Source organism: Leuciscus leuciscus, assembly GCF_965113295.1.
Source record: "Leuciscus leuciscus genome assembly, chromosome: 3".
Taxonomy (NCBI): domain Eukaryota; kingdom Metazoa; phylum Chordata; class Actinopteri; order Cypriniformes; family Leuciscidae; genus Leuciscus; species Leuciscus leuciscus.
The window spans coordinates 22,816,354-22,843,372 of NC_138727.1; the positions used below are offsets into that span (position 1 = coordinate 22,816,354).

General features: G+C 40.1%; 2 long non-coding RNA genes across 2 annotated transcripts in view; one reads left to right on the plus strand and one right to left on the minus strand.

Annotated features, from left to right (window-relative positions):
* The first annotated feature begins 705 nt into the window (after positions 1-705).
* LOC309495075 lies at positions 706-12,484 on the plus strand. The gene is made up of 2 exons (XR_014204543.1): positions 706-1,788; positions 12,125-12,484. It is a non-coding gene; the product is annotated as an uncharacterized lncRNA (long non-coding RNA).
* An 8,004-nt stretch (positions 12,485-20,488) lies between these two features.
* The window catches only part of LOC309495074, a 40,643-nt gene continuing 34,112 nt past the window's right edge, over positions 20,489-27,019 (minus strand). Inside the window, exon 4 of the long non-coding RNA XR_014204542.1 lies at positions 20,489-21,016. This is a non-coding gene — a long non-coding RNA (uncharacterized lncRNA). The remainder of the gene's footprint in view (positions 21,017-27,019) is intronic.

Here is a 27,019-nt window from a genome sequence, read left to right on the forward strand (position 1 = left end):
CTTTCCCGCAAGTGGTTCTATGGGCTGCCATAGACTCCCAGTCGGAAGAAAAAGAATAATAATAATAATAATAATAAATATAGCTGCAAGCAGCAATTATCGGGGCCAAGCGCAAGCAGATGACAGGATATGCCAACATGGCTGAAGGTGTCAGACCAACTGCAACAATGAGCAATTAAAGACATTTAAAGAGGATTTTAGGCGAAATGGCTGAAAAATCATAAAAAGTAATTCAAAATATGATTTAATTGATTATCACTTTCGACCAATAGGTGGCGCAGTTACAAAACTTATGTGATCTGGTCAGAATAAAGTGACAATGACACATACAAAGTTTGGTGTCAATATGTCACGGCATTGCAGAGATGACGCCTGAATAGTGCTTTTAGCATCATGCCTCAACTTTGCTGCTGCGCTATACGAAAACGGTTTCGTCTATCAACACGAAATCCATAACTTTTAGTCAGCACAGTCTGGAGATGATACAATTCAATTTTGGTGAAAATTGGACAAACGGTCTAGGAGGAGTTCGAAAAAGTAGGTTTTGACGGAAAATCAAGATTGTGGACAGGAAGTTCGACCAAATAAGGAAAACTTGGTATCTATGTTCTCGGCTAGACCCAAGGAATCTATTAAGACCAGTGGCATTTCAATAGCCAGATTTAATCAAATGTTTTTATCCTTTTTGGAAATGTTTTTATAACTTTTGACCACAAGGTGGCGCTGTTTCGAAACTTCTCACGATCCTTCAGGGCATCGTGCTGATGACCCATACCATGTTTCGTAACAATCCATTCATGCGTTCTTAAAATACAGCATTTTAGCACAAAATTCAAAATGGCCGACAGCCAAAATGGCCGATATGGTAAAATTGGATATCAGTCGACTCAGCATGTTGGCCTGAATCTAACGAGACCAATTTGATGATTTTTGGGCAAACTGTTCAGAAGTTATAAGCAAAAATAGCCATTTTTAATATCTCCGGACCAGTAGGTGGCGCTGCGCCGAAACGCAGCATGTAGCCTCAGGTCATGCTTGTGATGACATGTGCCAACTTTGGTCTGAATCCAATAAAGCGTTGCGGAGATACAGCCTTACGTCTGTTTTCGCAAGCGCTACGTAAAATTTGTTTGTGGGTTTTTTCGAAAATTGCTAAGCGAATCAACTTGAATTCCATAACTTTTTGTCGCCATGGTCTGTAGATGATCTGATTCAATTTTCATGGAAATTGGAGCAACGGCCTAGGAGGAGTTCGAAAAAGTAGCTTTTTCGGAAAATTCAAAATGGCGGAAAACTTTTCATGACGGAAAATGACGTCATTGGGTGCAATCGAATCGTCATGAGGTCAGGAATCAGAGGAAAAACGAATTTTGTTTCTAGCCCTTGTGGTTCAAAAGTTATTAGCATAAACATGAGTGCAAATTTGGGCAGCTGGTGGCGCTAGAGGGAATGAGTTGGAGACTCCAAATTTGCTATGGTGACTGTTCAGTCTGTCCTCTATCAGTGTGCCAAATTGCACAACTTTCCCGCAAGCGGTTCTATGGGCTGCCATAGACTCCCAGAGCGGAAGAAAAAGAAGAATTATTTTTGGTACGCTAACAGATACAATAGGTGCCTACGCACATTCTGTGCTTGGCCCCTAATAATAAGAACGCGAACAAAAACAATAGGTGCCTACGCACCTTCGGTGCTTGGCCCCTAATAATAAGAACGGGAACAGATACAATAGGTGCCTCCGCACCTTCGGTGCTTGGCCCCTAATAATAGGAACGGGAACAGATACAATAGGTGCCTACGCACCTTCGGTGCTTGGCCCCTAAATATAGCTGCAAGCAGCCATTACCGGGGCCAAGCAGAATAAGACGACAAGACATGGCTGAAAGTGTCAGATCAACTGCAACAATGAGCAATTAAAGACATTTAAAGAGGATTTTAGGCGAAATGGCTGAAAAATCATAGAAAGAGTAATTAAAAATATGATTTAATTGATTGTCACTTTTGACCATTAGGTGGCGCTGTCTCAAAATATTTTGGGTACCTTCAGGGGATGGTGCTGATGGCACATTCTGAGTTTCGTAATATTACACCAATGCATTTGTTCAGTATAGCACTTTATTTCACAAAACTGTATTGAAGTCAATGGGAATTTCATGTTTTGTTCTGTTATAGCGCCACCAAGAGGCTCAGTCCCACAATTTTTTTTATGTGTCCTCAGAGTGAGCCCATACATATGTGTGTCGATTTTGGTGAAAATATCTCAATTCGCTTCAGAGTTATAGACATTTATATGAAAAAACACGTAAAAAATGACTGACACATGACTTTGATTGGAATTTACTACCCCTAAACATCAATATTTTCGCATTTGGGCATTGGCGTATAGCTATCGACCTATGTTTCCAAACTTCTGACGGTGATTTCGTCTCGATCGGACAAACGGTTTCGAAGATATAGCCAAATGTTTTTTAAGCGCTAAATCACAACGCTACACAAACCGTGAGGCGAAACCTAGCATGTTTGGTATCGTTGGACTCGGCAAGGATTCAGGAGTCTAATGAGATGAGTTTGGTGAAAATAAGTCAACCACACCCAAAGTTATAAGCATTTGGAAAAAAAAATTCACCACTAGGTGGCGCTGTTTCGAAACTTCTCACGCTCCTTCAGAACATCGTGCTGATGACCCATACCAAGTTTCGTAACAATCCGTTCATGCGTTCTTAAAATACAGCATTTTAGCACAAAATTCAAAATGGCCGACAGTCAAAATGGCCGATATGGTAAAATTTTATATCAGTCGACTCGGCATGTTGACCTGAATCTAACGAGACCAATTTTATGATTTTTGGACAAATTGTTCAGAAGTTATAAGCAAAAATAGGCATTTTTCATATCTCCGGACCAGTAGGTGGCGCTGCACCGAAACGCAGCATGTAGCCTCAGGTCATGCTTGTGATGACATGTACCAATTTTGGTCTGAATCCGATAAAGCGTTGCGGAGATACAGCCCTACGACTGTTTTCGCAAGCGCTATGTAAAATGTGTTCGAGCGTTATTCGAAAACGGTTTGACGAATCAATTTGAATTCCATAACTTTTTGTCAGCACTGCCTGAAGATGATCTGGTTCAATTTTCGTGCAAATCGGACAAACCGTCTAGGACGAGTTCGAAAAAGTAGCTTTTTCAGCACATTCAAAATGGCGGATATATTTATAAGCCGGAAAATGACGTCATAGGGTGCAATCGAATCGTCATGAGCTCAGGAATCAGAGGAAAAAAGAATTTTGTTGATTGGCCAAACGGTTCAAAAGTTATTAGCAAAATAAAAGTGAAATTTTGGACAGGTGGTGGCGCTAGAGGGATTGGTTTTAAGACACCAAATTTGGCATGGTGACTTTTTGGACTGTCCTCTATCATTGTGCCAAATTTCATAACTTTCCCGCAAGCGGTTCTATGGGCTGCCATAGACTCCCAGAGCGGAAGAAGAAGAAGAAGAATAATAAATATAGCTGCAAGCAGCAATTATCGGGGCCAAGCGCAAGCAGATGACAGGATATGCCAACATGGCTGAAGGTGTCAGACCAACTGCAACAATGAGCAATTAAAGACATTTAAAGAGGATTTTAGGCGAAGTGGCTGAAAAATCATAAAAAGTAATTCAAAATATTATTTAATTGATTATCACTTTCGACCAATAGGTGGCGCAGTTACAAAACTGATGTGATGTGGTCAGAGTAAAGTGACAATGACACATACAAAGTTTGGTGTCAATATGTCAAAGGCATTGTAGAGATAAAGCCTGAATAGTGCTTTTAGCATCATGCCTCAACTTTGCTGCTGCGGTATACGAAAACGGTTTCGTCTATGAACACGAAATCCATAACTTCTAGTCGGCACAGTCTGGAGATGATACGATTCAATTTTGGTGAAAATCGGACAAACGGTCTAGGAGGAGATCGAAAAAGTAGGTTTTGAATGAGAATCAAGATGGTGGACAGGAAGTTTGGTCAAATAAGGAAAACTTGGTATCTATGTTCTCGGCTTGACCCAAGGAATCTATTAAGACCAGTGGCATTTCAATAGGCAGATTTATTCAAAAGTTATTATCCTTTTTGGAAATGTTTTTATAACTTTTGACCACTTGGTGGCGCTGTCTCGGAATATTTTGGGTACCTTCAGGGGATGGTGTTGATGGCACATTCTGAGTTTTGTAATATTACACCAATGCATTTGTTTAGTAAAGCATTTTATTTCACAAAACTGTATTGAAGTCAATGGGAATTTCATGTTTTGTTCTATTATAGCGCCACCAAGAGGCTCAGTCCCACCATTTTTTTGTGTGTCCTCAGAGTGAGCCCATACATATCTGTGTCAATTTTGGTGAAAATAGCTCAATTCGCTTCGGAGTTATAGACATTTATATGAAAAAACATGTAAAAAATGACTGACACATGACTTTGATTGAATTTTACTACCCCTTACTATCAATATTTTTGCATTTGGGCATTGGGCGAATAGCTATCGACCTATGTTTCCAAACTTCTGATGGTGGTTTCGTCTCGATCGGACTAGCGGTTTCGAAGATATAGCCAAATGCTTTTTAAGCGCTAAATCTCAACGCTACACAAACCATAAGGCGAAACCTAGCATGTTTGGTATCGTTGGACTCGGCAACGATTCAGGAGTCTAAAGAGATGACTCTTGTGAAAATAAGTCGACCACACCCAAAGTTATAAGCATTTGGGGAAAAAAATTCACCACTAGGTGGCGCTGTTTCGAAACTTCTCAGGCTCTTTCAGGACATCGTGCTGATGACCCATACTGAGTTTCGTAACAATCCGTACATGCGTTCATAAAATACAGCATTTTAGCACATAATTAAAAATGGCCGACAGCCAAAATGACTGATCTGGGAAGATTGGATATCAGTCGACTCGGCATGATGCCCTGAATCTAACGAGACCACTTTTATGATTTTTGGACAAACCATTCAGAAGTTATAAGCAAAAACAGCCATTTTTCATATCTCCGGACCAGTAGGTGGCACTGCGCCGAAACGCAGCATGTAGCCTCAGGTCATGCTTGTAATGTTATGTACCAAGTTTGGTCTGAATATGATGAAGTGTTGAGCAGATAGAGGCTTGTGTCTGTTTTCGCAAGCACTACGTATAATTTGTTTGCGCTGTATTCGAGAACGGTTTGACGAATCAACACGAATTCCATAACTTTTTGTCGTCATGGTCTGAAGATGATCTGATTAAATTTTTGTGGAAATTGGAGCAACGGCCTAGGAGGAGTTCGAAAAAGTAGGTTTTTCGGAAAATTCAAAATGGCGGAAAAATTATTATGACGGAAAATGACGTCATATGGTGCAATCGAATCGTCTTGAACTAGGGAATCAGAGGAAACAAGAATTTTGTTTCTAGCCCTTGTGGTTCAAATGTTATTAGCATAAACATGAGTGCAACTTTGGACAGCTGGTGGCGCTAGAGGGAATGAATTGGAGACTCCAAATTTGCTATGCTGATAGTTCAGACTCTCCTCTATCAGTGTGCCAAATTTTATAACTTTCCCGCAAGTGGTTCTATGGGCTGCCATAGACTCCCAGTCGGAAAAATGAAGAATAATAATAAATATAGCTGCAAGCAGCAATTATCGGGGCCAAGCGCAAGCAGATGACAGGATATGCCAACATGGCTGAAGGTGTCAGACCAACTGCAACAATGAGCAATTAAAGACATTTAAAGAGGATTTTAGGCGAAGTGGCTGAAAAATCATAAAAAGTAATTCAAAATATTATTTAATTGATTATCACTTTCGACCAATAGGTGGCGCAGTTACAAAACTGATGTGATGTGGTCAGAGTAAAGTGACAATGACACATACAAAGTTTGGTGTCAATATGTCAAAGGCATTGTAGAGATAAAGCCTGAATAGTGCTTTTAGCATCATGCCTCAACTTTGCTGCTGCGGTATACGAAAACGGTTTCGTCTATCAACACGAAATCCATAACTTCTAGTCGGCACAGTCTGGAGATGATACGATTCAATTTTGGTGAAAATCGGACAAACGGTCTAGGAGGAGATCGAAAAAGTAGGTTTTGAATGAGAATCAAGATGGTGGACAGGAAGTTTGGTCAAATAAGGAAAACTTGGTATCTATGTTCTCGGCTTGACCCAAGGAATCTATTAAGACCAGTGGCATTTCAATATGCAGATTTATTCAAAAGTTATTATCCTTTTTGGAAATGTTTTTATAACTTTTGACCACTTGGTGGCGCTGTCTCGGAATATTTTGGGTACCTTCAGGGGATGGTGTTGATGGCACATTCTGAGTTTCGTAAAATTACACCAATGCATTTGTTTAGTAAAGCATTTTATTTCACAAAACTGTATTGAAGTCAATGGGAATTTCATGTTTTGTTCTATTATAGCGCCACCAAGAGGCTCAGTCCCACCATTTTTTTTGTGTGTCCTCAGAGTGAGCCCATACATATCTGTGTCAATTTTGGTGAAAATAGCTCAATTCGCTTCGGAGTTATAGACATTTATATGAAAAAACATGTAAAAAATGACTGACACATGACTTTGATTGAATTTTACTACCCCTTACTATCAATATTTTTGCATTTGGGCATTGGCGTATAGCTATCGACCTATGTTTCCAAACTTCTGATGGTGGTTTCGTCTCGATCGGACTAGCGGTTTCGAAGATATAGCCAAATGCTTTTTAAGCGCTAAATCTCAACACTACACAAACCATAAGGCGAAACCTAGCATGTTTGGTATCGTTGGACTCGGCAACGATTCAGGAGTCTAAAGAGATGACTCTTGTGAAAATAAGTCGACCACACCCAAAGTTATAAGCATTTGGGGAAAAAAATTCACCACTAGGTGGCGCTGTTTCGAAACTTCTCAGGCTCTTTCAGGACATCGTGCTGATGACCCATACTGAGTTTCGTAACAATCCGTACATGCGTTCATAAAATACAGCATTTTAGCACATAATTAAAAATGGCCGACAGCCAAAATGACTGATCTGGGAAGATTGGATATCAGTCGACTCGGCATGATGCCCTGAATCTAACGAGACCACTTTTATGATTTTTGGACAAACCATTCAGAAGTTATAAGCAAAAACAGCCATTTTTCATATCTCCGGACCAGTAGGTGGCACTGCGCCGAAACGCAGCATGTAGCCTCAGGTCATGCTTGTGATGTTATGTACCAAGTTTGGTCTGAATATGATGAAGTGTTGAGCAGATAGAGGCTTGTGTCTGTTTTCGCAAGCACTACGTATAATTTGTTTGCGCTGTATTCGAGAACGGTTTGACGAATCAACACGAATTCCATAACTTTTTGTCGTCATGGTCTGAAGATGATCTGATTAAATTTTTGTGGAAATTGGAGCAACGGCCTAGGAGGAGTTCGAAAAAGTAGGTTTTTCGGAAAATTCAAAATGGCGGAAAAATTATTATGACGGAAAATGACGTCATATGGTGCAATCGAATCGTCTTGAACTAGGGAATCAGAGGAAACAAGAATTTTGTTTCTAGCCCTTGTGGTTCAAATGTTAGTAGCATAAACATGAGTGCAACTTTGGACAGCTGGTGGCGCTAGAGGGAATGAATTGGAGACTCCAAATTTGCTATGCTGATAGTTCAGACTCTCCTCTATCAGTGTGCCAAATTTTATAACTTTCCCGCAAGTGGTTCTATGGGCTGCCATAGACTCCCAGTCGGAAAAATGAAGAATAATAATAATAATAGGAACGGGAACAGATACAATAGGTGCCTACGCACCTTCGGTGCTTGGCCCCTAATAATAGGAACGGGAACAGATACAATAGGTGCCTACGCACCTTCGGTGCTTGGCCCCTAATAAATATAGCTGCAAGCAGCAATTATCGGGGCCAAGCGCAAGCAGATGACAGGATATGCCAACATGGCTGAAGGTGTCAGACCAACTGCAAAAATGAGCAATTAAATACATTTAAAGAGGATTTTAGGTGAAAAGTCATTTAAAATATGATTTAATGGATTATCACTTTCGACCAATAGGTGGCGCAGTTACAAAAGTGATGTGATGTGGTCAGAGTGAAGTGACAATGACACATACAAAGTTTGGTGTCAATATGTCAAGGGATTTCAGAGATAAAGCCTGAATAGTGCTTTTGGCATCATGCCTCAACTTTGCTGCTGCGCTATACGAAAACGGTTTCGTCTATCGACACGAAATCCATAACTTTTAGTTGGCACAGTCTGGAGATGATACGATTCGATTTTGGTGAAAATCGGACAAACGGTCTAGGAGGAGTTCGAAAAAGTAGGTTTTGAATGAAAATGTAGATGGCGGACAGGAAGTTTGGCCAAATAAGGAAAACTTGGTATCTATGTTCTCGGCTTGACCCAGGGAATCTATTAAGACCAGTGGCATTTCAATAGCCAGATTTATTCAAAAGTTATTAGCCTTTTTGGAAATTTTGTTATAACTTTTGACCACTAGGTGGCGCTGTCTCGAAATATTTTGGGTACCTTCAGGGGATGGAGCTGATGGCACATTCTGAGTTTCGTAATATTACACCAATGCATTTGTTTAGTATAGCATTTTATTTCACAAAACTGTATTGAAGTCAATGGGAATTTCATGTTTTGTTCTGTTATAGCGCCACCAAGAGGCTCAGTCACACCATTTTTTTTATGTGTCCTCAGAGTGAGCCCATACATATGTGTGTCAATTTTGGTGAAGATATCTCAATTCGCTTCAGAGTTATAGACATTTATATGAAAAAACACGTAAAAAATGACTGACACATGACTTTGATTGGAATTTACTACCCCTAAACATCAATATTTTTGCATTTGGGCATTGGCGTATAGCTATCGACCTATGTTTCCAAACTTCTGACGGTGGTTTCGTCTCGATCGGACTAGCGGTTTCGAAGATATAGCCAAATGTTTTTTAAGCGCTAAATCACAACGCTACACAAACCGTAAGGCGAAACCTAGCATGTTTGGTATCGTGGGACTCGGCAACGATTCAGGACTCTAATGAGATGAGTCTCGTGAAAATAAGTCGACCACACCCAAAGTTATAAGCATTTGGGAAAAAAAATTCACCACTAGGTGGCGCTGTTTCGAAACTTCTCAGGTTCCTTCAGGACATCGTGATGATGACCAATCCCAAGTTTCATAACAATTTGTTCATGCGTTCATAAAATACAGCATTTTAGCACAAAATTCAAAATGGCTGACAGTCAAAATGGCCGATATGGTCAAATTGGATATCAGTCGAATCGGCATGTTGCCCTGAATCTAACGAGACCAATTTTATGATTTTTGGACAAACTGTTCAAAAGCTATAAGCAAAAATAACCATTTTCCATATCTCCGGACCAGTAGGTGGTGCTGCGCCGAAACACAGCATGTAGCCTCAGGTCATGCCTGTGATGACATGTACCAAGTTTGGTCTGAATACGATAAACCGTTGCGGAGATAGAGCCCTACGACTGTTTTTGCAGGCGCTACGTAAAATTAGTTCGAGCGTTTTTCGAAAACGGTTTAACGAATCAATTTGAATTCCATAACTTTTGGTCAGCACTGCCTGAAGATGATCTGGTTCAATTTTCGTGCAAATCGGACAAACCATCTAGGACGAGTTCGAAAAAGTAGCTTTTAAGGACAATTCAAAATGGCGGCCATATTGTTATGACGAAAATGACGTCTTAGGGTGCAATCGAATCGGCATGAGCTCAGGAATCAGAGGAAAAAAGAATTTTGTTGATTGGCCAAACGGTTCAAAAGTTATTAGCAAAATAAAAGTGAAACTTTGGACAGGTGGTGGCGCTAGAGGGAATGACTTAGACACACCAAAATTGGTGTATTTAATGTTGGGACTGTCCTCTATCAGAATGTCAAACCATTACAACTTTCCCGCAATCGGTTCTATGGGCTGCCATAGACTCCCAGTCGGAAGAAACGGAAGAATAAATATAGCTGCAAGCAGCAATTATCGGGGCCAAGCGCAAGCAGATGACAGGATATGCCAACATGGCTGAAGGTGTCAGACCAACTGCAAAAATGAGCAATTAAATACATTTAAAGAGGATTTTAGGTGAAAAGTCATTTAAAATATGATTTAATGGATTATCACTTTCGACCAATAGGTGGCGCAGTTACAAAAGTGATGTGATGTGGTCAGAGTGAAGTGACAATGACACATACAAAGTTTGGTGTCAATATGTCAAGGGATTTCAGAGATAAAGCCTGAATAGTGCTTTTGGCATCATGCCTCAACTTTGCTGCTGCGCTATACGAAAACGGTTTCGTCTATCGACACGAAATCCATAACTTTTAGTTGGCACAGTCTGGAGATGATACGATTCGATTTTGGTGAAAATCGGACAAACGGTCTAGGAGGAGTTCGAAAAAGTAGGTTTTGAATGAAAATGTAGATGGCGGACAGGAAGTTTGGCCAAATAAGGAAAACTTGGTATCTATGTTCTCGGCTTGACCCAGGGAATCTATTAAGACCAGTGGCATTTCAATAGCCAGATTTATTCAAAAGTTATTAGCCTTTTTGGAAATTTTGTTATAACTTTTGACCACTAGGTGGCGCTGTCTCGAAATATTTTGGGTACCTTCAGGGGATGGAGCTGATGGCACATTCTGAGTTTCGTAATATTACACCAATGCATTTGTTTAGTATAGCATTTTATTTCACAAAACTGTATTGAAGTCAATGGGAATTTCATGTTTTGTTCTGTTATAGCGCCACCAAGAGGCTCAGTCACACCATTTTTTTTATGTGTCCTCAGAGTGAGCCCATACATATGTGTGTCAATTTTGGTGAAGATATCTCAATTCGCTTCGGAGTTATAGACATTTATATGAAAAAACACGTAAACAATGACTGACACATGACTTTGATTGGAATTTACTACCCCTAAACATCAATATTTTTGCATTTGGGCATTGGCGTATAGCTATCGACCTATGTTTCCAAACTTCTGACGGTGGTTTCGTCTCGATCGGACTAGCGGTTTCGAAGATATAGCCAAATGTTTTTTAAGCGCTAAATCACAACGCTACACAAACCGTAAGGCGAAACCTAGCATGTTTGGTATCGTGGGACTCGGCAACGATTCAGGACTCTAATGAGATGAGTCTCGTGAAAATAAGTCGACCACACCCAAAGTTATAAGCATTTGGGAAAAAAAATTCACCACTAGGTGGCGCTGTTTCGAAACTTCTCAGGTTCCTTCAGGACATCGTGATGATGACCAATCCCAAGTTTCATAACAATTTGTTCATGCGTTCATAAAATACAGCATTTTAGCACAAAATTCAAAATGGCTGACAGTCAAAATGGCCGATATGGTCAAATTGGATATCAGTCGAATCGGCATGTTGCCCTGAATCTAACGAGACCAATTTTATGATTTTTGGACAAACTGTTCAAAAGCTATAAGCAAAAATAGCCATTTTCCATATCTCCGGACCAGTAGGTGGTGCTGCGCCGAAACACAGCATGTAGCCTCAGGTCATGCCTGTGATGACATGTACCAAGTTTGGTCTGAATACGATAAACCGTTGCGGAGATAGAGCCCTACGACTGTTTTTGCAGGCGCTACGTAAAATTAGTTCGAGCGTTTTTCGAAAACGGTTTAACGAATCAATTTGAATTCCATAACTTTTGGTCAGCACTGCCTGAAGATGATCTGGTTCAATTTTCGTGCAAATCGGACAAACCATCTAGGACGAGTTCGAAAAAGTAGCTTTTAAGGACAATTCAAAATGGCGGCCATATTGTTATGACGAAAATGACGTCTTAGGGTGCAATCGAATCGGCATGAGCTCAGGAATCAGAGGAAAAAAGAATTTTGTTGATTGGCCAAACGGTTCAAAAGTTATTAGCAAAATAAAAGTGAAACTTTGGACAGGTGGTGGCGCTAGAGGGAATGACTTAGACACACCAAAATTGGTGTATTTAATGTTGGGACTGTCCTCTATCAGAATGTCAAACCATTACAACTTTCCCGCAATCGGTTCTATGGGCTGCCATAGACTCCCAGTCGGAAGAAACGGAAGAATAATAATAATAATAGGAACGGGAACAGATACAATAGGTGCCTACGCACCTTCGGTGCTTGGCCCCTAATAATAATAATAGGAACGGGAACAGATACAATAGGTGCCTACGCACCTTCGGTGCTTGGCCCCTAAATATAGCTGCAAGCAGCAATTATCGGGGCCAAGCGCAAGCAGATGACAGGATATGCCAACATGGCTGAAGGTGTCAGACCAACTGCAACAATGAGCAATTAAAGACATTTAAAGAGGATTTTAGGCGAAATGGCTGAAAAATCATAAAAAGTAATTCAAAATATGATTTGATTGATTATCACTTTCGACCAATAGGTGGCGCAGTTACAAAACTGATGTGATGTGGTCAGAATAAAGTGACAATGACACATACAAAGTTTGGTGTCAATATGTCAAGGCATTGCAGAGATAAAGCCTGAATAGTGCTTTTAGCATCATGCCTCAACTTTGCTGTTGCGCTATACGAAAACGGTTTCGTCTATCAACACGAAATCCATAACTTTTAGTCAGCACAGTCTGGAGATGATACGATTCAATTTTGGTGAAAATTGGACAAACGGTTTAGGTGGAGTTCGAAAAAGTAGGTTTTGACGGAAAATCTAGATTGTGGACAGGAAGTTCGGCCAAATAAGGAAAACTTGGTATCTATGTTCTCGGCTAGACCCAAGGAATCTATTAAGACCAGTGGCATTTCAATAGCCAGATTTAATCAAATGTTATTATCCTTTTTGGAAATCCTTTTGACCACTAGGTGGCGCTGTCTTGAAATATTTTGGGTACCTTCAGGGGATGATGTTAATGGCACATTCTGAGTTTCGTAATATTAAACCAATGCAGTTGTTTAGTAAAGCATTTTATTTCACAAAACTGTATTGAAGTCAATGGGAATTTCATGTTTTGTTCTATTATAGCGCCACCAAGAGGCTCAGTCCCACCATTTTTTTTATGTGTCCTCAGAGTGAGCCCATACATATGTGTGTCAATTTTGGTGAAAATATCTCAATTTGCTTTGGAGTTATAGACATTTATATGAAAAAACACGTAAAAAATGACTGACACATGACTTTGATTGGATTTTACTACCCCTTACTATCAATATTTTCGCATTTGGGCATTGGCGTATAGCTATCGACCTATGTTTCCAAACTTCTGACGGTGGTTTCGTCTCGATCAGACTAGCGCTTTCGAAGATATAGCCAAATGTTTTTTAAGCGCTAAATCACAACGCTACACAAACCGTATGGCGAAACCTAGCATGTTTGGTATCGTTGGACTCTGCAACGATTCAGGAGTCTAAAGAGATGACTCTTGTGAAAATAAGTCGACCACACCCAAAGTTATAAGCATTTGGGGAAAAAAAATCCCCACTAGGTGGCGCTGTTTCGAAACTTCTCAGGCTCCTTCAGGACATCGTGCTGATGACCCATACTGAGTTTCGTAACAATCCGTTCATGCGTTCATAAAATACAGCATTTTAGCACATAATTCAAAATGGCCGACAGCCAAAATGACTGATCTGGGAAGATTGTATATCAGTCGACTCAGCATGACGCCCTGAATCTATCGAGACCACTTTTATGATTTTTGGACAAACCATTCAGAAGTTATAAGCAAAAACAACCATTTTTCATATCTCCGGACCAGTAGGTGGCACTGCGCCGAAACGCAGCATGTAGCCTCAGGTCATGCTTGTGATGATATGTACCAAGTTTGGTCTGAATACGATAAAGCGTTGCGGAGATACAGGCTAGTGTCTGTTTTTGCAAGCGCTACGTAAAATTTGTTTGCGCTGTATTCGAGAACGGTTTGATGAATCAACACGAATTCCATAACTTTTTGTCGGCATGGTATGAAGATGATCTGATTCAATTTTCGTGGAAATTGGAGCAACGGCCTAGGAGGAGTTCGAAAAAGTAGCTGTTTTGGAAAATTCAAGATGGCGGCCATATTTTATGACGGAAAATGACGTCATAGGGTGCAATCGAACCGTCATGAGCTCAGGAATCAGAGGAAAAAGGAATTTTGTTGTTTGACTTCACGGTTAAAAAGTTATTAGCAAAATAAAAGTGAAATTTTGGACAGGTGGTGGCGCTAGAGGGAATGACTTAGAAACACCAAAATTGGTGTATTTAATGTTGGGACTGTCCTCTATCAGAATGTCAAACCAAAACAACTTTCCCGCAATCGGTTCTATGGGCTGCCATAGACTCCCAGTCGGAAAAAGGAAGAATAATAAATATAGCTGCAAGCAGCAATTATCGGGGCCAAGCGCAAGCAGATGACAGGATATGCCAACATGGCTGAAGGTGTCAGACCAACTGCAACAATGAGCAATTAAAGACATTTAGAGAGGATTTTAGGCGAAATGGCTGATAAATCATATAAAAAGTAATTCAGAATATGATTTAATGGATTATCACTTTCGACCAATAGGTGGAGCAGTTACAAAACTGATGTGATGTGGTCAGAGTGAAGTGACAATGACATATACAAAGTTTGGTGTCAATATTTCAAGGGATTTCAGAGATAAAGCCTGAATAGTGCTTTTGGCATCATGCCTCAACTTTGCTGCTGCGCTATACGAAAACGGTTTCGTCTATCGACACGAAATCCATAACTTTTAGTCGGCACAGTCTGGAGATGATACGATTCGATTTTGGTGAAAATCGGACAAACGGTCTAGGAGGAGTTCGAAAAAGTAGGTTTTGAATGAAAATCAAGATGGCGGACAGGAAGTTTGGCCAAATAAGGAAAACTTGGTATCTATGTTCTCGGCTTGACCCAGGGAATCTATTAAGACCAGTGGCATTTCAATAGCCAGATTTATTCAAAAGTTATTAGCAGTTTTGGAAATTTTGTTATAACTTTGGACCACTAGGTGGCGCTGTCTCGAAATATTTTGGGTACCTTCAGGGGATGGAGCTGATGGCACATTCTGAGTTTCGTAATATTACACCAATGCATTTGTTTAGTATAGCATTTTATTTCACAAAACTGTATTGAAGTCAATGGGAATTTCATGTTTTGTTCTGTTATAGCGCCACCAAGAGGCTCAGTCACACCATTTTTTTTATGTGTCCTCAGAGTGAGCCCATACATATTTGTGTCGATTTTGGTGAAAATATATCAATTCGCTTCGGAGTTATAGACATTTATATGAAAAAACACGTAAAAAATGACTGACACATGACTTTGATTGGAATTTACTACCCCTAAACATCAATATTTTCGCATTTGGGCATTGGCGTATAGCTATCGACCTATGTTTCCAAACTTCTGACGGTGGTTTCGTCTCGATCGGACTAGCGGTTTCGAAGATATAGCCAAATGTTTTTTAAGCGCTAAATCACAACGCTACACAAACCATAAGGCGAAACCTAGCATGTTTGGTATCTTGGGACTCGGCAACGATTCAGGAGTCTAATGAGATGAGTTTCGTGAAAATCAGTCGATCACAACCAAAGTTATAAGCTTTTGGAAAAAAAATGTCACCACTAGGTGGCGCTGTTTCGAAACTTCTCACGCTTCTTCAGGACATCGTGATGATGACCAATACCAAGTTTCGTAACAATTCGTTCATGCGTTCATAAAATACAGCATTTTAGCACAAAATTCAAAATGGCTGACAGTCAAAATGGCCGATATGGTCAAATTGGATATCAGTCGAATCGGCATGTTGCCCTGAATCTAACGAGACCAATTTTATGATTTTTGGACAAACTGTTCAAAAGCTATAAGCAAAAACAGCCATTTTCCATATCTCCGGACCAGTAGGTGGCGCTGCGCCGAAACACAGCATGTAGCCTCAGTTCATGCTTGTGATGACATGTACCAATTTTGGTCTGAATCCGATAAAGCGTTGCGGAGATACAGCCCTACGACTGTTTTCGCAAGCGCTACGTAAAATTTGTTCGAGCGTTATTCGAAAACGGTTTGACGAATCAATTTGAATTCCATAACTTTTTGTCAGCACTACCTGAAGATGATCTGGTTCAATTTTCGTGCAAATCGGACAAACCGTCTAGGACGAGTTCGAAAAAGTAGCTTTTTCAGGTCATTCAAAATGGCGGCCATATTTATATGCCGGAAAATTACATCATAGGGTGCACTCGAATCGACAAGAGCTCAGGAATCAGAGAAAAAAAGAATTTTGTTGATTGGCCTTACTGTTCAAAAGTTATTAGCAAAATAAAAGTGAAATTTTGGACAGGTGGTGGCGCTAGAGGGAATGACTTAGAAACACCAAAATTGGTGTATTTAATGTTGGGACTGTCCTCTATCAGAATGTCAAATCAAAACAACTTTCCCGCAATCGGTTCTATGGGCTGCCATAGACGCCCAGTCGGAAGAAACGGAAGAATAAATATAGCTGCAAGCAGCAATTACCGGGGCCAAGCAGAATAAGACGACAAGACATGCCAAAATGTCTGAAAGTGTCAGACCAACTGCAACAATGAGCAATTAAAGACATTTAAAGAGGATTTTAGACGAAATGGCTGAAAAATCATAGAAACAGTCAATAAAAATATGATTTTATGCATTATCACTTTTGACCAATAGGTGGCGCAGTTACAAAACTGATGTGATGTGGTCAGAGTGAAGTGACAATGACACATACAAAGTTTGGTGTCAATATGTCAAGGCATTGCAGAGATAAAGCCTGAATAGTGCTATTAGCATCATGCCTCAACTTTGCTGCTGCGCTATACGAAAACGGTTTGGTCTACCCACACGAAATCCATAACTTTGAGTCGGCACAGTCTGGAGATGATACGATTCGATTTTGGTGAAAATCGGACAAACGGTCTAGGAGGAGTTCGAAAAAGTAGGTTTTGAATGAAAATCAAGATGGCGGACAGGAAGTTTGGCCAAATAAGGTAAACTTGGTATCTATGTTCTCGGCTTGACCCAAGGAATCTATTAAGACCAGTGGCATTTCAGTAGCCAGATTTATTCAAAAGTTATTAGCCTTTTTGTAAATGTTGTTATAAGTTTTGACCACTAGGTGGCGCTGTTTCGAAATATTTTGAATACCTTTAGGGGATGATGCTGATGGCACATTCTGAGTTTTGTAATATTACACTAATGCATTTGTTTAGTATAGCACTTTATTTCACAAAACTGTATTGAAGTCAATGGGAATTTCATGTTTTGTTCTATTATAGCGCCACCAAGAGGCTCAGTCCCACAATTTTTTTTATGTGTCCTCAGAGTGAGCCCATACATATGTGTGTCGATTTTGGTGAAAATATCTCAATTCGCTTCAGAGTTATAGACATTTATATGAAAAAACACGTAAAAAATGACTGACACATGACTTTGATTGGAATTTACTACCCCTAAACATCAATATTTTCGCATTTGGGCATTGGCGTGTAGCTATCGACCTATGTTTCCAAACTTCTGACGGTGGTTTCGTCTCGATCGGACAAACGGTTTCGAAGATATAGCCAAATGTTTTTTAAGCGCTAAATCACAACGCTACACAAACCGTGAGGCGAAACCTGGCATGTTTGGTATCGTTGGACTCGGCAAGGATTCAGGAGTCTAATGAGATGAGTTTGGTGAAAATAAGTCAACCACACCCAAAGTTATAAGCATTTGAAAAAAAAAATTCACCACTAGGTGGCGCTGTTTCGAAACTTCTCACGCTCCTTCAGAACATCGTGCTGATGACCCATACCAAGTTTCGTAACAATCCGTTCATGCGTTCTTAAAATACAGCATTTTAGCACAAAATTCAAAATGGCCGACAGTCAAAATGGCCGATATGGTAAAATTTTATATCAGTCGACTCGGCATGTTGACCTGAATCTAACGAGACCAATTTTATGATTTTTGGACAAACCATTCAGAAGTTATAAGCAAAAATAGCCATTTTTCATATCTCCGGACCAGTAGGTGGCGCTGCGCCGAAACGCAGCATGTAGCCTCAGGTCATGCTTGTGATGACATGTACCAATTTTGGTCTGAATCCGATAAAGCGTTGCGGAGATACAGCCCTACGACTGTTTTCGCAAGCGCTATGTAAAATGTGTTCGAGCGTTATTCAAAAACGGTTTGACGAATCAATTTGAATTCCATAACTTTTTGTCAGCACTGCCTGAAGATGATCTGGTTCAATTTTCGTGCAAATCGGACAAACCGTCTAGGACGAGTTCGAAAAAGTAGCTTTTTCAGCACATTCAAAATGGCGACCATATTTATAAGCCGGAAAATGACGTCATAGGGTGCAATCGAATCGGCATGAGCTCTGGAATCAGAGGAAAAAAGAATTTTGTTGATTGGCCAAATGGTTCAAAAGTTATTAGCATAATAAAAGTGAAACTTTGGACAGTTGGTGGCGCTAGAGGGATTGGTTTTAAGACACCAAATTTGCTATGGTGACTTTTCAGATGGTCATCTACCAGTGTGCCAAATTTCATAACTTTCCCGCAAGCGGTTCTATGGGCTGCCATAGACGCCTAGTCGGAAGAAATAACAGAATAATAATAATAATAAGAACCGGAACAAATACAATAGGTGCCTCCGCACCTTCGGTGCTTGGCCCCTAATAATAATAAGAACGGGAACAGATACAATAGGTGCCTACGCACCTTCGGTGCTTGGCCCCTAATAATAATAGGAACGGGAACAGATACAATAGGTGCCTACGCACCTTCGGTGCTTGGCCCCTAATAATAATAATAAGAACCGGAACAAAAACAATAGGTGCCTCCGCACCTTCGGTGCTTGGCCCCTAATAAATATAGCTGCAAGCAGCAATTATCGGGGCCAAGCGCAAGCAGATGACAGGATATGCCAACATGGCTGAAGGTGTCAGACCAACTGCAACAATGAGCAATTAAAGACATTTAAAGAGGATTTTAGGCAAAATGGCTGAAAAATCATATAAAAAGTAATTTAGAATATGATTTAATGGATTATCACTTTCGACCAATAGGTGGAGCAGTTACAAAACTGATGTGATGTGGTCAGAGTGAAGTGACAATGACACATACAAAGTTTGGTGTCAATATGTCAAGGCATTGCAGAGATAAAGCCTGAATAGTGCTTTTGGCATCATGCCTCAACTTTGCTGCTGCGGTATACGAAAACGGTTTCGTCTATCGACACGAAATCCATAACTTTTAGTCGGCACGGTCTGGAGATGATGCGATTCGATTTTGGTGAAAATCGGACAAACGGTCTAGGAGGAGTTCGAAAAAGTAGGTTTTGACTGAATATCAAGATAGCGGACAGGAAGTTTGGCCAAATAAGGAAAACTTGGTATCTATGTTCTCGGATTTACCCAAGGAATCTATTAAGACCAGTGGCATTTCAATAGGCGGATTTATTCAAAAGTTATTAGCCTTTTTGTAAATTTTGTTATAACTTTTGACCACTAGGAGGCGTTGTTTCGAAATTTTTTGGGTACCTTCAGGGGATGGTGCTGATGGCACATTCTGAGTTTCGTAAAATTACACCAATGCATTTGTTTAGTATAGCATTTTAATTCACAAAACTGTATTGAAGTCAATGGGAATTTCATGTTTTGTTCTAATATAGTGCCACCAAGAGGCTCAGTACCACCATTTTTTTAATGTGTCCTCAGAGTGAGCCCATACATATGTGTGTCAATTTTGGTGAAAATATCTCAATTTGCTTTGGAGTTATAGACATTTGTATGAAAAAACACGTAAAAAATGACTGACACATGACTTTGATTGGATTTTACTACCCCTTACTATCAATATTTTCGCATTTGGGCATTAATGTAAAGCTATCGACCTATGTTTCCAAACTTCTGACGGTGGTTTCGTCTCGATCGGACTAGCGGTTTCGAAGATATAGCCAAATGTTTTTTAAGCGCTAAATCACAACGCTACACAAACCGTAAGGCGAAACCTAGCATGTTTGATATCGTTGGACTCTGCAACGATTCAGGAGTCTAAAGAGATGACTCTTGTGAAAATAAGTCGACCACACCCAAAGTTATAAGCATTTGGGGAAAAAAATTCCCCACTAGGTGGCGCTGTTTCGAAACTTCTCAGGCTCCTTCAGGACATCGTGCTGATGACCCATACTGAGTTTCGTAACAATCCGTTCATGCGTTCATAAAATACAGCATTTTAGCACATAATTCAAAATGGCCGACAGCCAAAATGACTGATCTGGGAAGATTGGATATCAGTCGACTCAGCATGACGCCCTGAATCTAACGTCACTTTTATGATTTTTGGACAAACTATTCAGAAGTTATAAGCAAAAACAGCCATTTTTCATATCTCCGGACCAGTAGGTGGCACTGCGCCGAAACGCAGCATGTAGCCTCAGGTCATGCTTGTGATGATATGTACCAAGTTTGTTCTGAATACGATAAAGCTACAGCTACGGAGATACAGGCTTGTGTCTGTTTTCGCAAGCACTACGTAAAATTAGTTTGCGCTGTATTCGAGAACGGTTTGATGAATCAACACGAATTCCATAACTTTTTGTCGGCATGGTATGAAGATGATCTGATTCAATTTTCGTGGAAATTGGAGCAACGGCCTAGGAGGAGTTTGAAAAAGTAGCTGTTTCTGAAAATTCAAGATGGCGGCCATATTTTATGACGGAAAATTACGTCATAGGGTGCAATCGAACCGTCATGAGCTCAGGAATCAGAGGAAAAAGGAATTTTGTTGTTTGACTTTACGGTTAAAAAGTTATTAGCAAAATAAAAGTGAATTTTTGGACAGGTGGTGGCGCTAGAGGGAATGACTTAGAAACACCAAAATTGGTGTATTTAATGTTGGGACTGTCCTCTATCAGAATGTCAAACCATTACAACTTTCCCGCAATCGGTTCTATGGGCTGCCATAGACTCCCAGTCGGAAGAAGGAAGAATAATAATAATAATAGGAACGGGAACGAAAACAATAGGTGCCTAGCACCTTCGGTGCTTGGCCCCTAATAATAATAATAAGAACGGGAACAGAAACAATAGGTGCCCGCACCTTCGGTGCTTGGCCCCTAATAATAATAATAATAGGAACGCGAATGAAAACAATAGGTGCCTAGCACCTTCGGTGCTTGGCCCCTAATTATCGGGGCCAAGCGCAAGCAGATGACAGGATATGCCAACATGGCTGAAGGTGTCAGACCAACTGCAACAATGAGCAATTAAAGACATTTAAAGAGGATTTTAGGCGAAATGGCTGAAAAATCATATAAAAAGTCATTCAAAATATGATTTAATGGATTATCACTTTCGACCAATAGGTGGAGCAGTTACAAAACTGATGTGATGTGGTCAGAGTGAAGTGACAATGACACCTACAAAGTTTGGTGTCAATATGTCGAGGCATTGCAGATATAAAGACTGAATAGTCATTTTGGCATTATGCCTCAACTTTGCTGCTGTGCTATACGAAAACGGTTTCGTCAATCAACACGAAATCCATAACTTTTAGTCGGCACAGTCTGGAGATGATACGATTCAATTTTGGTGAAATTCGGACAAACGGTCTAGGAGGAGTTCGAAAAAGTAGGTTTTGACTGAAAATCAAGATGGCGGACAGGAAGTTCGGCCAAATAAGGAAAACTTGGTATCTATGTTCTCGGCTTGACCCAAGGAATCTATTAAGACCAGTGGCATTTCAATAGCCAGATTTATTCAAAAGTTATTAGCCTTTTTGGAAATTTTGTTATAACTTTTGACCACTAGGTGGCGCTGTTTCGAAATATTTTGAGTACCTTCAGGGGATGGTGTTGTTGGCACATTCTGAGTTTCGTAATATTACACCAATGCATTTGTTTAGTATAGCATTTTATTTCACAAAACTGTATTGAAGTCAATGGGAATTTCATGTTTTGTTCTATTATAGCGCCAACAAGAGGCTCAGTCCCACAATTTTTTTGATGTGTCCTCAGAGTGAGCCCATACATATGTGTGTCAATTTTGGTGAAAATATCTCAATTCACTTCGGAGTTATAGACATTTATATGAAAAAACACGTAAAAAATGACTGACACATGACTTTGATTGGATTTTACTACCCCTTACTATCAATATTTTCGCATTTGGGCATTGGCGTATAGCTATCGACCTATGTTTCCAAACTTCTGACGGTGGTTTCGTCTCGATCAGACAAGCGGTTTCGAAGATATAGCCAAATGTTTTTTAACCGCTAAATCACAACGCTACACAAACCGTAAGGCGAAACCTAGCATGTTTGGTATCGTAGGACTCGACAAGTTTTCAGGAGTCTAATTAGATGAGTCTCGTGAAAATAAGTCGACCACACCCAAAGTTATAAGCATTTGGAAAAAAAAATGTACCACTAGGTGGCGCTGTTTCGAAACTTCTCACGCTCCTTCAGGACATCGTGCTGATGACCCATACCAAGTTTCGTAACAATCCGTTCATGCGTTCCTAAAATACAGCATTTTAGCACAAAATTCAAAATGGCCGACAGTCAAAATGGCCGATATGGTAAAATTTGATATCTGTCGACTCGGCATGTTGCCCTGAATCTAACGAGACCAATTTTATGATTTTTGGACAAACTGTTCAGAAGGTTTAAGCAAAAATAGCCATTTTTCATATCTCCGGACCAGTAGGTGGCGCTGCACCGAAACGCAGCACGTAGCCTCAGGTCATGCTTGGGATGACATGTACCTAGTTTGGTGTGAATCCGATAAAGCGTTGCAGAGATACAGCCTTACGTCTGTTTTCGCAGGCGCTACGTAAAATTTGTTTGTGGCTTTATCGAAAACGGTTAAGCGAATCAACTTGAATTCCATAAATTTTTGTCGGCATGGTCTGGAGATGATCTGGTTCAATTTTCGTGAAAATCTGAGAAACGGCCTAGGACGAGTTCGAAAAAGTAGCATTTTTGGAAAATTCTAAATGGCGGCCATATTTTTATGACGGAAAATGACGACATAGGGTGCAATTGAATCGTCATGAGCTCAGGAATCAGAGGGAAAAAGAATTTTGTGGATTGGCCTTACGGTTCAAAAGTTATTAGCAAAATATGAGTGAAACTTTGGACAGGTGGTGGCGCTAGAGGGAATGACTTAGACACACCAAAATTGGTGTATTTAATGTTGGGACTGTCCTCTATCAGAATGTCAAACCATTACAACTTTCCCGCAATCGGTTCTATGGGCTGCCATAGACACCCAGTCGGAAGAAGGAAGAATAATAAATATAGCTGCAAGCAGCAATTATCGGGGCCAAGCGCAAGCAGATGACAGGATATGCCAACATGGCTGAAGGTGTCAGACCAACTGCAACAATGAGCAATTAAAGACATTTAGAGAGGATTTTAGGCGAAATGGCTGATAAATCATATAAAAAGTAATTCAGAATATGATTTAATGGATTATCACTTTCGACCAATAGGTGGAGCAGTTACAAAACTGATGTGATGTGGTCAGAGTGAAGTGACAATGACATATACAAAGTTTGGTGTCAATATTTCAAGGGATTTCAGAGATAAAGCCTGAATAGTGCTTTTGGCATCATGCCTCAACTTTGCTGCTGCGCTATACGAAAACGGTTTCGTCTATCGACACGAAATCCATAACTTTTAGTCGGCACAGTCTGGAGATGATACGATTCGATTTTGGTGAAAATCGGACAAACGGTCTAGGAGGAGTTCGAAAAAGTAGGTTTTAAATGAAAATCAAGATGGCGGACAGGAAGTTTGGCCAAATAAGGAAAACTTGGTATCTATGTTCTCGGCTTGACCCAGGGAATCTATTAAGACCAGTGGCATTTCAATAGCCAGATTTATTCAAAAGTTATTAGCAGTTTTGGAAATTTTGTTATAACTTTGGACCACTAGGTGGCGCTGTCTCGAAATATTTTGGGTACCTTCAGGGGATGGAGCTGATGGCACATTCTGAGTTTCGTAATATTACACCAATGCATTTGTTCAGTATAGCATTTTATTTCACAAAACTGTATTGAAGTCAATGGGAATTTCATGTTTTGTTCTGTTATAGCGCCACCAAGAGGCTCAGTCACACCATTTTTTTTATGTGTCCTCAGAGTGAGCCCATACATATGTGTGTCGATTTTGGTGAAAATATCTCAATTCGCTTCGGAGTTATAGACATTTATATGAAAAAACACGTAAAAAATGACTGACACATGACTTTGATTGGAATTTACTACCCCTAAACATCAATATTTTCGCATTTGGGCATTGGTGTATAGCTATCGACCTATGTTTCCAAACTTCTGACGGTGGTTTCGTCTCGATCGGACTAGCGGTTTCGAAGATATAGCCAAATGTTTTTTAAGCGCTAAATCACAACGCTACACAAACCATAAGGCGAAACCTAGCATGTTTGGTATCTTGGGACTCGGCAACGATTCAGGAGTCTAATGAGATGAGTTTCGTGAAAATAAGTCGATCACAACCAAAGTTATAAGCATTTGGAAAAAAAATGTCACCACTAGGTGGCGCTGTTTCGAAACTTCTCACGCTTCTTCAGGACATCGTGATGATGACCAATACCAAGTTTCGTAACAATTCGTTCATGCGTTCATAAAATACAGCATTTTAGCACAAAATTCAAAATGGCTGACAGTCAAAATGGCCGATATGGTCAAATTGGATATCAGTCGAATCGGCATGTTGCCCTGAATCTAACGAGACCAATTTTATGATTTTTGGACAAACTGTTCAAAAGCTATAAGCAAAAACAGCCATTTTCCATATCTCCGGACCAGTAGGTGGCGCTGCGCCGAAACACAGCATGTAGCCTCAGTTCATGCTTGTGATGACATGTACCAATTTTGGTCTGAATCCGATAAAGCGTTGCGGAGATACAGCCCTACGACTGTTTTCGCAAGCGCTACGTAAAATTTGTTCGAGCGTTATTCGAAAACGGTTTGACGAATCAATTTGAATTCCATAACTTTTTGTCAGCACTACCTGAAGATGATCTGGTTCAATTTTCGTGCAAATCGGACAAACCGTCTAGGACGAGTTCGAAAAAGTAGCTTTTTCAGGTCATTCAAAATGGCGGCCATATTTATATGCCGTAAAATGACATCATAGGGTGCACTCGAATCGACAAGAGCTCAGGAATCAGAGAAAAAAGAATTTTGTTGATTGGCCTTACTGTTCAAAAGTTATTAGCAAAATAAAAGTGAAATTTTGGACAGGTGGTGGCGCTAGAGGGAATGACTTAGAAACACCAAAATTGGTGTATTTAATGTTGGGACTGTCCTCTATCAGAATGTCAAATCAAAACAACTTTCCCGCAATCGGTTCTATGGGCTGCCATAGACGCCCAGTCGGAAGAAACGGAAGAATAAATATAGCTGCAAGCAGCAATTATCGGGGCCAAGCGCAAGCAGATGACAGGATATGCCAACATGGCTGAAGGTGTCAGACCAACTGCAACAATGAGCAATTAAAGACATTTAAAGAGGATTTTAGGCGAAGTGGCTGAAAAATCATAAAAAGTAATTCAAAATATTATTTAATTGATTATCACTTTCGACCAATAGGTGGCGCAGTTACAAAACTGATGTGATGTGGTCAGAGTAAAGTGACAATGACACATACAAAGTTTGGTGTCAATATGTCAAAGGCATTGTAGAGATAAAGCCTGAATAGTGCTTTTAGCATCATGCCTCAACTTTGCTGCTGCGGTATACGAAAACGGTTTCGTCTATCAACACGAAATCCATAACTTCTAGTCGGCACAGTCTGGAGATGATACGATTCAATTTTGGTGAAAATCGGACAAACGGTCTAGGAGGAGATCGAAAAAGTAGGTTTTGAATGAGAATCAAGATGGTGGACAGGAAGTTTGGTCAAATAAGGAAAACTTGGTATCTATGTTCTCGGCTTGACCCAAGGAATCTATTAAGACCAGTGGCATTTCAATATGCAGATTTATTCAAAAGTTATTATCCTTTTTGGAAATGTTTTTATAACTTTTGACCACTTGGTGGCGCTGTCTCGGAATATTTTGGGTACCTTCAGGGGATGGTGTTGATGGCACATTCTGAGTTTCGTAAAATTACACCAATGCATTTGTTTAGTAAAGCATTTTATTTCACAAAACTGTATTGAAGTCAATGGGAATTTCATGTTTTGTTCTATTATAGCGCCACCAAGAGGCTCAGTCCCACCATTTTTTTTGTGTGTCCTCAGAGTGAGCCCATACATATCTGTGTCAATTTTGGTGAAAATAGCTCAATTCGCTTCGGAGTTATAGACATTTATATGAAAAAACATGTAAAAAATGACTGACACATGACTTTGATTGAATTTTACTACCCCTTACTATCAATATTTTTGCATTTGGGCATTGGCGTATAGCTATCGACCTATGTTTCCAAACTTCTGATGGTGGTTTCGTCTCGATCGGACTAGCGGTTTCGAAGATATAGCCAAATGCTTTTTAAGCGCTAAATCTCAACACTACACAAACCATAAGGCGAAACCTAGCATGTTTGGTATCGTTGGACTCGGCAACGATTCAGGAGTCTAAAGAGATGACTCTTGTGAAAATAAGTCGACCACACCCAAAGTTATAAGCATTTGGGGAAAAAAATTCACCACTAGGTGGCGCTGTTTCGAAACTTCTCAGGCTCTTTCAGGACATCGTGCTGATGACCCATACTGAGTTTCGTAACAATCCGTACATGCGTTCATAAAATACAGCATTTTAGCACATAATTAAAAATGGCCGACAGCCAAAATGACTGATCTGGGAAGATTGGATATCAGTCGACTCGGCATGATGCCCTGAATCTAACGAGACCACTTTTATGATTTTTGGACAAACCATTCAGAAGTTATAAGCAAAAACAGCCATTTTTCATATCTCCGGACCAGTAGGTGGCACTGCGCCGAAACGCAGCATGTAGCCTCAGGTCATGCTTGTGATGTTATGTACCAAGTTTGGTCTGAATATGATGA